We start from the raw sequence: 14,340 nt of genomic DNA on the forward strand, positions 1-14,340 counted from the left end.
CTCACCTTGCACCTATGTCCCCTCGTGACTGACCCTCCAATAGCTGCTCCCTATCCACTCTCTCCATGCCCCTCATAATCTTGGACACATCCCTCATACCATTCTCCTCAGACCTGAAGAGGATCAGGTTCTTAGAAGGGTATGAGGGCAATGTCTCGGGGGTTGAAGGTTGGACTGGCATTTGGGTTTCATTTCATTCATTGCTTCCATTGCTTTACGTTGACCTATGCTCGGTCGGTTCAGCTGTTGTGTCAATCCACAAAGAAGGAGGCCATTCGGCCCATTGAGTCTGCACCAACTCTCCGAAAGAGCCTCTTACCAAGACCAAACTGGCCAGGGTGGCAGTACCAGAGGGTTGCATCAGGGGCGGACCCTCTGGGGAGTCCCTTTGTGGAGGGAGTTCCACTTGTGAGGGGTGAGCATTGCCCTGATGCTTGTGGGGGGAAGGCCTGTGGGGGCGATACCCCCATACTTGTTAGGGGATCCCCATGTTCATTAGGGGAGGTGGGAAGTTTCTTTTTAACGCAGGTTGGGGCACCCTTTACAAATGGCATCCCAATCGCTGTGGAGCCAGCGTTGCTGCTTCTGCTGGCTCTGTCAGATCTTGCCCCACCAGAGTGTTTGGAAACTCACAGAGTGCCAGAGAACCAGGAGAGAAACCTAGGATGTGAAGCCAGAGAGTTACACGCCGATTTTCCCATCGAAACCGTCACTCTGAAAAATACCAGAAGATTTCACTACACGTGTTGAGGCTTGCAGTTGGGGAATTGGGATTAGTGACAGGATTGGGTGGCTCGGTGGCACAGTGGTTAGCACTGCTGCCTCACAGCGCCAGGGACCCGGGTTCGATTCTAGCCTCGGATCACTGTCTGTGCAGAGCCTGCATGCTTTCCCCGTGTCTACGTGGGTTTCCTCCAGGTGCTGCAGTTTCCTCCCACACTCCAAAGATGTGCGGGTTTAGGTTGATTGGCCATGCTAAATTGACCCTAGCGTTAAGGGATTAGCAGGGTAAATATGAGGGGTTGTGGGAATAGGGCCTGGCTGGGATTGTCGTCGGTGCAGGCTCAGTGGACTGAATGCCTCCTTCTGCACTGTAGGGATTCTATTCTATTTGTTCAAATGGTCTGAATTTGTCATTAGGTTCCTCAGGACTGGCTACAGCCTGGAAGTGATAAAGATTTAGCTCACCTTCGCAGGCTATGAACTCTGAGCGCTGAAGCAGAACTTCCACAGGAGACCTCCACATTAAACTCTGCCTTTAGCTTCCAGGCTCTTCTCTCTGGAGCTTTTCCTGGTGAATTTTCTCAGTGTTTTTAGCTTCATTTGGGAGTTCCTTTCAGTTCAAAATCCATTGAAGATGTTATTTTTCTTCATCTTTCAGCATTTCTGTGAGGATGAGAGTTCTTGATCCCACCGCTGCCACCATGTTGGATAGCTATTGGTTACAGAAGTCCTTTTGTAGTCTCCAGTTTGTTAATAGCAAAGCTTTGTTAACTAGTTGTAACTGTGTACAAATATGTAGTAAAGGGCACAGGTATGGCGCTATTCCCATCTTAACATGCCTCTAGTCAATGCTACACTGACCTTTGGTCCGGCTGTCACATTACTGTGTATCCAGTCCCACATTAACCCTGAATGTCTCTTCTACCACTTTCCATGCTGCCCCTAACATTCCTTCCTGCTCTCCTCATTAGACCAGGGCGTTACAATGAGGTGTGAAGTGATAGAATGTCTCTGTCAGGTCTTGCCACTCCAGAGTGTTTGGAAACCACAGAGTGCCCCAGAGTGTCACAAGACTTCAACATCTTATTGAAGTTGTAACAAGTAAGGCCACACATGGAATACTGTGTACAGTTCGAGTCACCCTATTATAGAAAGGATATAATTAAACTGGAAAGAGTGCAGAAAAGATTTACTAGGATGCTACTGGAACTTGATGGTTTGAGTGATAAGGAGAGGCTGGATAGACTGGGACTTTTTTCTCTGGAGCGTAGGAGGCTGAGGGGTGACCTTATAGAGGTCTATAAAATAATGAGGGGCATAGATCAGTTAGAGAGTCAATATCTTTTCTCAAAGGTAGGAGAGTCTAAAACTAGAGGGCATAGGTTTAAGGTGAGAGGGGAGAGATACAAAAGGGTCCAGAGGGGCAATTTTTCACACAGAGGGTGGGTGAGTGTCTGGAACAAGCTGCCAGAGGTAGTAGTAGAGGCGGGTACAATATTGTCTTTTAAAAGCATTTAGACAGTTACATGGGTAAGATAGGTATAGAGGGATATGGATCAAATGCAGGCAATTGGGGCTAGCTTAGTGCTTCAAAACAAAAGGGTGCGGCATGGACAAGTTGGGCCGAAGGGCCTGTTTCCATGCTGTAAACCTCTATGAATCTTTTTCCACTCCTTGTTTGATGTCAAAAGACTTTCTCCTGCTTCTGTGCCCCTGCTCCTCTGTTCTCTCTGGCCCAGAGACAACAATTTCTGAAACATAAAGAGGGCTAGTTAGGTCCTCACATGGGTGGTACGGTGGTTAGCACTGCTGCCTCACAGTGCCAGGAACACAGATTCAATTCCGGCCTTGGGTCACTGTCTGTGCGGAGTCTGCAAGTTCTGTCTGTATGGGTTTCCTCCGGGTGCTCTGGTTTCCTCCCACAGTCCAAAGATGTGCAGGTTAAGTGGATTGGCCATGCTAAATTGCCCTTCAGTGTGCCAAAATGTATAGGTTGGGGGGGGGGGGGATTAGTAGGATAGATATGTGGGATCACGAGGATTGGGTCTGGATGGGATGGTCTGTTGGAGAGTTGGTGAAGACTTAGAACATAGAAAAAGTACAGCACAAACAGGCCCTTCGGCCCACAAGTTGCGCCGGTCATGTCCCTACCTACCTAGGCTTATAAATAGGCTTACCTATAACCCTCAATCCTATTCAGTCCCATGTACTCATCCAGAAGACCCTATCGAGTTTGCCTCCACCACCACTGACGGCAGCTGATTCCACTCACCCACCACCCTCTGAGTGAAAAGCTTACCCCGACATCTCCTCTGTACCTACTCCCCAGCACCTTAAACCTGTGTCCTCTCGTAGCAGCCATTTCAGCCCTGGGAAAAAGCTTCCGAGAATCCACCCAATCTATACCTCTCAACATCTTGTACACCTCTTTCAGGTATGATAGTACTTCTATCAGGTACTTGATGGGCTGAATGGCCTGCTTCTGCACTGTAGGGATTCTATGATTCTATGATCTCATCAACTGACCAGTTACCCAAATATGGCCACAGCAAATTGATTCTGGGTCCATGGTTTAGATATGATTAGATTACGGCTGAAGGAGTTCCATTCTCAGCTAGGGTCCATGATCCAAAGTGATTGTGTCTAATGGCTTGTTCCGCTCCCAGCTGAATACGCAGCTGCTGTCTGGGTGTCTGATGGGCTCTGTTAGATATCTGGACTCTGATTTAATGGATTTGGGATTTGTAGGGTACAGTTAAACAAATGTTCGGCCATCTTGGAAGCTTCATTTTAATGTGTTTGTTGTAAGCCACTGAAGTGCTGTTAATCAGCCTTTTCAATCCATCCAGTCATTTCAGTCCAGTCATAACAAGTAGAGTGCGGGATACACTGAGCCGTGAGTTTACAGATTATGGTTAAAAACAATTCCATTACTGACGGCAAGCTAACATAGATAATCATAGAATCCTACAGTGCGGAAGGAGGCCATTCCGCCCATCGAGTCTGCACCGACCACAATCCCACCCAGGTCCTATCCCCATAACCCCAAGCATTTACCCTAGCTAGTCCCCCTGACACTAAGGGGCAAGTTATTATGGCCAAACCTCCTAACCCGCACATCTTTTTTTGGAGTGTGGGAGGAAACCCATGCAGACACGGGGAGAATGTGCAGACTCCACACAGACAGTGACCCAAGCCAGGAATCGGACCCAGGTCCCTGGCACCGTGAGGCAGCAGTGCTAACCACTGTGTCACCGTGCCCCCCTGGTAGTTCCCTGCTAACAGACTGAGAGTTCCCTGCTTTCTTCTCTCTCTCCTTTCCTGGTCAGTGGGGTTACATTTGCTGCCTTCAAAGCCACAAGAACATTCCGGAATCTAGGGAATTTGGGAAGATCAAAACCAATGCATTCACAATCTTTACAGCCATCTATTGGACAGTTCACCCGAGACTGGACTTACATTTTACAGAATCTCTACAGTCCAGAAGGAGACCATTTGGCCCATCGAGTCTGTACCAACTGTCTCGACAGAGCACCTTACCCAGGCCCTATCCTCAGAAGCCCATGTATTTACCCCACTAGCCTACGCATCTTGGCACTAAGGGGCAACTTTTGGCATGGCCAATCCACCTAACCTGCACATCTTTAGACTGTGGGAGGAAATCAGAGCACCCGGAGGAAACCCATGCAGACATGAGGAGAATGTGCAAACTCCACACAGACAGTGACCTGAGGCCGGGAATCGAACCCGGGACCCTGGCGCTGTGAGGCAGCAGTGCCGCTGTGCCACTCACAATTTCTGCGGGAAGGATCTTTTCTGTTTTTGAGATCATCCTTTGGCCGCATTGGCTGATTTCATCAGTTATTTCATCACATTTCTCTTCCACTTGCAGCTGAGGTAGAAGGTGAATGTCTGTCTTGGGCTTTACTGGTCTGACACACAGCAGTTTATCCACTCTGGACATTTACCCAAAAGGTAAATGTTCAGTCGGCTCGGACCTGTTTGTTTCTCCCTTGTCACTTCATCTGTGTGCATGACTCATCCCTGTCAATCTGCCCCTCACGCGCCCCGGTAGGGTTTGTGGTTGTGTGACAGATCCTTTAACAGTGAGGAGGGGCTTTCCCCTCACTCAGATGAGGCCACACATTACATGAATAAGGAACTCTTGTTCATTTTCTTGTATCTTATTCTTTCATTGCTGTTGGGCAAAGCATGTGTTTTCCCAGGGCTGGAACCTTGAGGTGTTTAATAGGAGTCAGGATTCCTTTTGTTCTTGTTGGTTTCCAGTTGACTAATCAAGGCCATTGGTTAGGGGGATTAGCAGGGTAAATACGTGGTGTTACGGGGTTAGTACCTGGGTGAGATGCTCTGTCGGAGAGTTGGTGCAGTGCAGACTTGATGGGCCGAATGGCCTCCTACTGTACTGTAGGGATTCTATGAAAAGGTAACACTTCAGGCCAATAGCTCCACTATTGAAGATTAGGACTTGCAAACAGCTGCCTCTGTTCATAGCTGGCTGAGACAGACATCTTGTCTGCTAAGTCATTGTGTTGTCTTGGCTGGAATCTTTATCTGATGAAAAGGTGTGCGGTGATTTGGATGTGAATATAGGAGGCATGGTTAGTAAGTTTACGGATGACACCAAAATTGGTGGTGTAGTGGACAGTGAAGAAGGTTATCTAAGATTACAACGCAATCTTGATCAACTGGGCCAGTGACTGGAGGAATGGCAGATGGAGTTTCATTCAGATAAATGCGAGGTGTTGCATTTTGCTGAGACAAACCAGGGCAGGGCTTACACAGTTAATGGTAGGGCCCTGGGGAGTCGAACAGAGAGACCTCAGGGTGCAGGTACATAGCTCCTTGAAAGTGGTGTCACAGGTAGACAGGGTGGTGAAGGTGGTGTTTGGCACACTTGCCTTCATTGGTCAGAGCATTGGGTACAGGAGTTGGGACATTATGTTACAAGCGTTCAAGATATTGGTAAGGCCACATTTGGAATATTGCATACAATTCTGTTTGTCCTGCTACAGGAAGGATGTTATTAAATTGTAAAGGGGGCAAAAAAGATTTTACAAGGATGTTACCAGAACTGGAAGGCTTGAATTATAAGGAGAGTCTGGATAGGCTGGAACTTTTTTCCCTGGAGCGTAGGAGGATGAGGAGTGATCTTTCCGAGGTTTATAAAATCATGAGGGGCAGAGATAAGGTGAATAGCCAAGGTCTTTCCCCCAGGGTAGGGGAGTCTAAAACTAGATTGTACAAGGTACTGGTGAGGCTGCAACTAGAGTACTGTGTGCAATTTTGGTCCCCTTATTTGCGAAAGGATATATTGGCCTTGGAGGGAGTACAGAGAAGGTTCACCAGGTTGATACCGGAGATCAGGGGGTTAGCTTATGAGGAGAGATTGAGTAGATTGGGCGTGTACTCGTTGGAGTTTAGAAGGCTGAGGGGAGATCTTATAGAGACATATAAGATAATGAAGGGGCTAGACAGGGTAGAGGTAGAGAGATTCTTTCCACTTAGAGAGGAAACAAGAACTAGAGGACACAGCCTCAAAATAAGGGAGAGTCAGTTTAGAACAGAGTTGAGGAGGAACTTCTTCTCTCAGAGGGTAGTGAATCTCTGGAATTCTCTGCCCATTGAAGCAGTGGAGGCTACCTCGTTAAATATGTTTAAGTCACAGGTAGATAGATTTCTGATCAATAAGGGAATTAAGGGTTATGGGGAGCGGGCGGGTCAGTGGAACTAAACGACTATCAGATCAGCCATGATCTTATTAAATGGCGGGGCAGGCTCGAGGGGCTAGATGGCCTACTCCTGCTCCTACTTCTTATGTTCTTATGCTCTTATTAGAGGGCATGGGTTTAAATTGAGAGGGGAAATATTTAAAAGGGACCTGAGGGGCAACTTTTTCACACAGAGGATGGTGTGTGTATGGAATGAGCTGCCAGAGGCGGGTACAATTACAACATTTAAAAAACATTTGGACAGGTACATGGAGGGGAAAGGTTTAGAGGGATATGGGCCAATCGCAGGCAAATGGGACCAGATCAGTTAAGGAAAACTGGTCGGCATGGACGAGTTGGGCCGAAGGGCCTGTTTTTGTGCTGTTTATCTCTACGGCTCAATAACATTCCAGGGGGTGTGAGGTGTTAGTCTTTGTTCACTTTCAAACTGCTCAGAAGCTTCTAGAAGCATGTGATCAGCTGGAGCAATCAGCCCAATAAATATCCACTTTGAAAAACAGAGAGAAGGAAATTTATGAAGTAGTCTGGCTGACGGAGAGATATATAATGTATATATTTAACTTGCAGTCTCGACTGGGACACCACCCTGTCTGCAACTGAGGCCGTGAAGTGGGAAATTAATATAATTAATGCCGGGGTCAGGGCTTCACTCTCTGCCTCTGGATTTTACCCAGCATGTGGAGATGTGTTTTACCCAGCAGCCAGTGGGGCAGTTACCGTTATCAGGCACTCAGCGAGGGACTCAATATTGGGAATGGGGAGAGTGGGCCTGCTGACAGCCTGGACCTTGTCCCTGAGCCCCTCTCCGCCGTCTCCTGCAGCCCCCCCCCCCCTCTGCCAACTCGCCCTGTGGCCTGGGCCCCCCTCATTGTCAGCAGCTATCTACGCTCCATGGGCGGCAGGTTCCGGGAGCCGGGATTTCTTCCTGACACTGGCCATTTGATACGGCGACAAGCTTTGCCAAAAGGAGGTGGCACAGTCTCTCGCTGGCTCTCCAGGTGGTGGGTGAGGCACCATTGCCTGGATTAAATCCCACCTGATGGGTTAAATGGTCTCCAGAGATCAGCAGGAAAATAGAAAAAATATTTTTTTCAAAACGGTGACACAGTGGTTAGACCTGCTGCCGCACGGCGCCAGGGACCCGGGTTCAATTCCAGCCTCAGGTCTGTGTGGAGTTTGCATGTTCTCCCCGTGTTTGCGTGGGTTTCTTCCGGGTACTCCGATTTCCTCCCACACTCCAAAGATGTTCGGGTTAGGTTGATTGGCCATGATAAATTATCCCTTAGTGTCAGGGGAGATTAGCAGAGGAAACAGTGGGGTTATGAGGATAGGACCTGGGTGTGATTGTTGATTCTATGATTTTAACTCAGTCTCAGGGGTGGGACGCTGTTGGGGTGGGGGAAGCACCATCGGCCATCCCCTCCTGATAGAACCATAGAATCCTTACAGTGCAGAAAGAGGGGTCTGGACACAGTCGATAGGGTGAAACTGTTCCCATTGGTGGAAGGATCAAGAACCAGAGGACACACATTTAATATAATTGGGAAAAGAAGCAACGGAGACACAAGGAGAAACTTCACACAGCGAGCGGTTAGGATCTGGAATGTACTGTCCGAGAGTGTGGTGGAGACAGATTCACACAGCGAGTGGTTAGGATCTGGAATGTACTGTCCGAGAGTGTGGTGGAGACAGATTCACACAGCGAGTGGTTAGGATCTGGAATGTACTGTCTGAGAGTGTGGTGGAGACAGATTCACACAGCGAGTGGTTAGGATCTGGAATGTACTGTCTGAGAGTGTGGTGGGTGCAGGTTAAATTGAGGTGTTTAAAGGAAATTGGATTATTGTCTGAAAAGGAAGAATGTACAGGATCACTGGGAGATGGCAGGGGAATGACACTAGGTGAATTGTTCTTTCAGGGAGCTAGTGCAGACATGATGGGCTGAATGGTCTCCTGTGATTCTGTGGAAAATATACTCAGATCTAAGCTTTCGCTCCAAATCTGTTGACGTCACGTTTACCGGCACTGAAATCGATCCAGCCCACTTTTGTGCAGTGATTTAATCTATCAATGTCTCTGGAATTTGATGCTGCTATCTGCAGTCGCTCCCTGCAACCAATCAATGTGTCACCAGCAACGCTGAATTAGAGCACTCTATTGTGTTCTCCAAGTCATTAATAAATGAAGATGAAGGGCCTTGGGAGACATTATTTAATTCTTCTGACAATCTTACCAATTTTCAAACCAGGTCAAAGAACTAGTTCACCATTAGCCTGGAGAAGGTTTCTAAATAAACAACGTTTAATCAGACATGCAGGTCATTTCATCAAGGCCACATCAACATTATCAACTCCAAAATCAGTTCAAACTGCATTGAAAAGTGGGGCATGAAATAAAAGTCACAAGTTCTACAATATGAATAATTACATTCACTCCACGTGAAATAACTCCTCCGAGGCCAGTGTCCATTCAACAAATTTAGATTTACTTACAGTCAGCAACACTCAGACAGGAACTTCAAGTTTTTAGGTGTCCAGATCACCATCAACCTGTCCTGGTCCCCCCATGCCGACACTATAGTTAAGAAAGCCCACCAACACCTCTACTTTCTCAGAAGATTAAGGAAATTTGGCATGTCAGCTACAACTCTCATCAACTTTTACAGATGCACCATAGAAAGCGTTCTTTCTGGATGTATCACAGCTTGGTATGGCTCCTGCTCTGCCCAAGACCGCAAGAAACTACAAGAGGTCGTAAATGTAGCCCAATCCATCTCGCAAACCAGCCTCCCATCCATTGACTCTGTCTACACTTCCTGCTGCCTTGGCAAAGCAGCCAGCATAATTAAGGACCCCACGCACCCCGGACATTCTCTCTTCCACCTTCCTCCGTTGGGAAAAAGATACAAAAGTCTGAGGTCACGTACCAACCGACTCAAGAACAGCTTCTTCCCTGCTGCTGTCAGACTTTTGAATGGACTTACCTCGCATTAAGTTGATCTTTCTCTTCACCCTAGCTATGACTGTAACACTACATTCTCCACTGTCTCCTTTCCTTCTCTATGAACGGTATGCTTTGTCTGTAGAGCGCACAAGAAACAGTACTTTTCATGCATACTAATACATGTGACAATAATAAATCAAATCGGATCAAAATTCGTCATACAGAGTAAAACCCAGAGTGTTAGTAATCCTGACACTCCACATTATATACACATGCAGGGTTCCCTGATTGGTCAAGCCATTACTGCCTTAATCAGGGAGCTTGTATTCTAAGAGGTCCACACCCTGGGCTTTACACCAAATCATTACCCCACATAGACCAAAGCAAGTTACTTCCATTTTAACCATTTATTTTCAATCTTAGGCACAGTTTTCAACCTTACTTCTGAAGTTTCCCTTTTGGTTCCTTCATGGTTAAATGTTAAAATACAACATTTGAAGCAAATTAATACAAAATATAATTGTTGTAATGACTAAAAATGACAAAAATAAACAAACGTCCCGATGTTCTTCTTTGGCTGCTGCCTCAGCAACAGTTTTTAGCGTTACCAAAAAGGTTCTGTTCATGGAAAAGGCTTTTATGCAGAACTCTCGCCAGTTCCTCCAAGCTTGAGAAATGACATTTCCTTCTTTAGATGAGCTGTATTCTGAGTTATGGTCACTATCACCGAATTGCTCCCCCATTGAGACCTATACAACCTCTCCAGCTTCATTCGCTAAAATTCTGTCCAGTACCGCTCCTTCTTTTGTGGGACTTCCTACATATTGGCTCAAAAAGCTTTCCCAGGTGCACTTTAAGAATTCCACCCCTTCTAATATCATACTCTCATGCGTTAATCAAGGTCGTCTGCCTTATCTGTAAGACAGCTTGCATTAAAATAAATGTCATCCAGCCTTGCCCTATTCCCTTGTACCTTAACATGTCTATCTCTGCTCTGCCTTCCAGGCTGACTTACTTTTTCTTCTATATTTGGCTGTGCATCATCCCCAACTCTACGTCCACACTGTGACCCATCCCCTGCCAAATTAGTTTAGGATCCTGACTCGAAACCTTGGCTCTCTTCTCTCTCTACTCTCTCTGTTTTTGTTCTATGTTTGTATATTTCTTATGGCAATTGGGATCTCGGGAAACACAGGCTGGTTAGGTTATCATAGAATTGATTGCCACGACTAGATGGGGTGGCACGGTAGCACAGTGATTAGCACTGCTGCCTCACAACACCAGGGACCCCGATTCGATTCCTGGCCTCGGGTCACTGTCTGTGTGGAGTCTGCACGTTCTTCCTGTATCTGCGTGGGTTTCCTCCGGGTGCTCCAGTTTCCTCCCACAGTCCAAAGGTGGGTTAGGTGGATTGGCCATGTTAAATTGCCCCTTAGAGTCCAAAGATGTGCGGATTAGGTGGATAGAAGCATAGAAAAACTACAGCACAAAACAGGCCCTTTGGCCCCACAAGTTGTGCCGAACATATCCCTACCTTTTAGGCCTACCTATAACCCTCCATCCTATTAAGTCCCATGTACTCATCCAGGAGTCTCTTAAAAGACCCGATTGAGTTTGCCTCCACCACCACTGCCGGCAGCCGATTCCGCTCGCCCACCACCCTCTATGTGAAAAACTTCACCCTAACATTTCCCCTGTACCTACCCCCCAGCACCTTAAACCTGTGTCCTCTCGTAGCAGCCATTTCCACCCTGGGAAAACGTCTCTGAGAGTCCACCCGATCTATGCCTCTCAACATCTTATATACCTCTATTAAGTTTCCTCTCATCCTACATCTCTCCAAGGAGAAAAGACCGAGCTCCCTCAGCCTATCCTCATAAGGCATGCCACTCAATCCAGGCAACATCCTTGTAAATCTCCTCTGCACCCTTTCAATCTTTTCCACATCCTTCCTGTAATGAGGCGACCAGAACTGAGTACAGTACTCCAAGTGGGGTCTGACAAGGGTCTTATATAGCTGCATCATTATCCCCGGACTCCTAAACTTAATCCCTCGATTGATAAAGGCCAGCTATGGATTGGCCATGCTAAATTGCCCTTTAGTGTCCAAAGATGTGCAGGTTCGATGGATTGGCCATGCTAAATTGCCCCTTAGTGTCCAAAGATGTGCGGGTTAGGTGGATCGGCCATGCTAAATTGCCCCTTAGTGTCCAAAGATGTGCGGGTTAGGTGGATTAGCCATGCTAAATTGCCCCTTACTGTCAGGGGGATTAGCTGGGATAAATGCATGGGGTTATGGGGATAGGGCCTGGGTGGGATTGTGGTCGGTGCAGACTTGATGGGCTGAATGGCCTCCTTCTGCACTGTAGGGATTCTATCATAGATGACGTATTAAGATTGCCGTTAAATTTGGCATCATAAACAACAGCACTCCAGACTGACAAAGAGTTAGATACCATTTAATTCACAGAATTGACACACGAGGCACTCAATCAAACTACTGTGGACACACTTCCAGTGGAGAGCCATTCTCAAATGGACGGCGGGTGGATTAGAGAAAAGATCACAACATTGTCCTCCCTTTGTAACTGTCCAGGATTGGTGAATTTCAACTTTAACAGAAATTGGATAGAAACACTTTACAGAAAATACCCACACCTTCTGGTTGCAGTTGATGCCAGAGACAGCAATGGAGGTGTGTACTGCAGGGAGGTCACACATTCACAGAATATACAAAAGGGGACTGAGATGAGGTCCTTGTGTTTCATAGATATTTCCACTGGGTCCACAGCCTCAATGGAAAGTTCTAGAAGGTCGATAGTTGCACGTTTGCTCCAGGAACCTCGGGTCAACGACTGATGGATCCTTGCAAACTTTCCAGATGCTGTAGGGGATTCGGGTCCATGGCTGGAGATCAGGGTGAGTTGCTGAGGATCACAGAGAGGCCTGAGGTTCAGCCACAGCTGTAACCTTGTAGAAAATGTGGAAGTTTGTCGAGGCAATGTCATTGAAGGTGCATTCAGAGAGGGAGTAGTTTCTCATCGACCGCAGTGACTCTGAATGAAAATAATTATCTTGATATCACACCTCTCACCTCCTTGGGTCATCCCAACTCACTTCAGCCAATGAAATCCCTTTGACACTGTTGTAATGTAGGGAGTTGTGGCAGCCAATCAGCGCACAGCAACCTCCCACAAACACTAATGAGATTAAAGATCAGACAGTAAGTTTTAGTGTCATTGATTGAGGGATAAATGTTAGTTAAGGTACTGGGAAATGCCTCCATTTTCTTTCAATAATGTCCCGTGACCTTTTATTTCCATCTGAAAGGGCAAGTGTGGTGTTGGTCTACCCTCTGAGTGAGGGCTTTTCTGACAACCCAACACCTAAATGATGTGCTCATGGGCAGGTAATGGCCTCGTGGTATTATTGCTGGACTATTAATCCAGAAACTCAGCTAATGCTCTGGGGACCCGGGTTCGAATCCCACCACGGCAGACGGTGGAATTTGAATTCAACAAAAGATATCTGGAATTAAGAAGCTACTGATGACCATGAAACCATTGTTGATTGTTGGAAAAACCCATCTGGTTCACTAATGTCCTTTAAGAAAGGAAATCTGCTGTCCATATCCGGTCTGGCCTACATGTGACTCCAGACCCACAGCAGTGTGGTTTTGCCCTCTGAAATGGCCAAGTGAGACACTCAGTTCAAGGGCAACTAGGGATGGGCAATAAATGCTGGCCCAGCCAGCGACGCCCATGCCCCACAAATGGATAAAGGAATCATGTCCTTGAGTTGGACTTTGAACCGTCATTTTTTTAACCCAGAGGTAAAAGCCCTAACTGTACAAGATTGACACTAAATTTAAAAATATCTACCTGAAGGACCAATGTCCATTAGTGAAGGAATAAAGAAGAGAAATTTATTAAGCATTAGATGATGCCTTGTTTTAATCATCTGTAGATTTTATAGACTTGGAACTGAGGTGAGAATGAGGCAAGAGATTGTGAGAACTATAATTTTGTTACACCATTCCGCACAACTCTCAACCCAGCTCACAGCCAAGGATATCAGAATCATAAAGAAGCACAACAGTTCCGAACCCTGAATATTGCACACAGTCAGCCCTGAAAGGAATGTGGAGGAATCCTGAATAAAAAGCTTGTTTTGTTTTATATTTTAATTGAAATGCTGAGTGTGCTAATGATTGTTAAAAGGTAGCAGGACAAGAGTCGAGACAAAGGCAGAGGGATCTGGGTGTACAGGTACACAGGTCACTGAAAGTGGCAATGCAGGTGGAGAAGGCAGTCAAAAAGGCATACGGCATGCTTGCCTTCATTGACTGGGGCATTGAGTTTAAAAATTGGCAAGTCATGTTGCAGCTTTATAGAACCTTAGTGAGGCCGCACTTGGAATATAGTGTTCAATTCTGGTCACCACACTACCAGAAGGATGTGGAGGCTTTGGAGAGGGTACAGAAAAGATTTACCAGGATGTTGCCTGGTATGGAGGGAATTAGCTATGAGGAGAGGTTGGAGAAACTTGGTTTGTTCTCACTGGAACGACGGAGGTTGAGGGGAGACCTGATAGAAGTCTACAAGATTATGAGAGGCATGGACAGAGTGGAAAGTCAGAAGCTTTTTCCCAGGGTGGAAGAATCAATTACTAGGGGGCACAGGTTTAAGGTGCGAGGGGCAAGTTTTAAAAGAGATGTACGAGGCAGATTTTTTACACAGAGAGTGGTGGGCGCCTGGAACTCGTTGTCGGGGGAGGTAGTGGAAGCAGATGCGGTAGTGACTTTTAAGGGGCGTCTTGACAAGTACATGAATGAGATGGGAATAGGGGGATATGGTCCCCGGAAGGGTAGGCGGTTTTAGTTAAGTCAGGCAGCATGGTCGGTGCAGGCTTGGAGGGCCGAAGG

This window comes from Mustelus asterias, chromosome 21, assembly GCF_964213995.1.
Source record: "Mustelus asterias chromosome 21, sMusAst1.hap1.1, whole genome shotgun sequence".
Taxonomy (NCBI): Eukaryota; Metazoa; Chordata; class Chondrichthyes; order Carcharhiniformes; family Triakidae; genus Mustelus; species Mustelus asterias.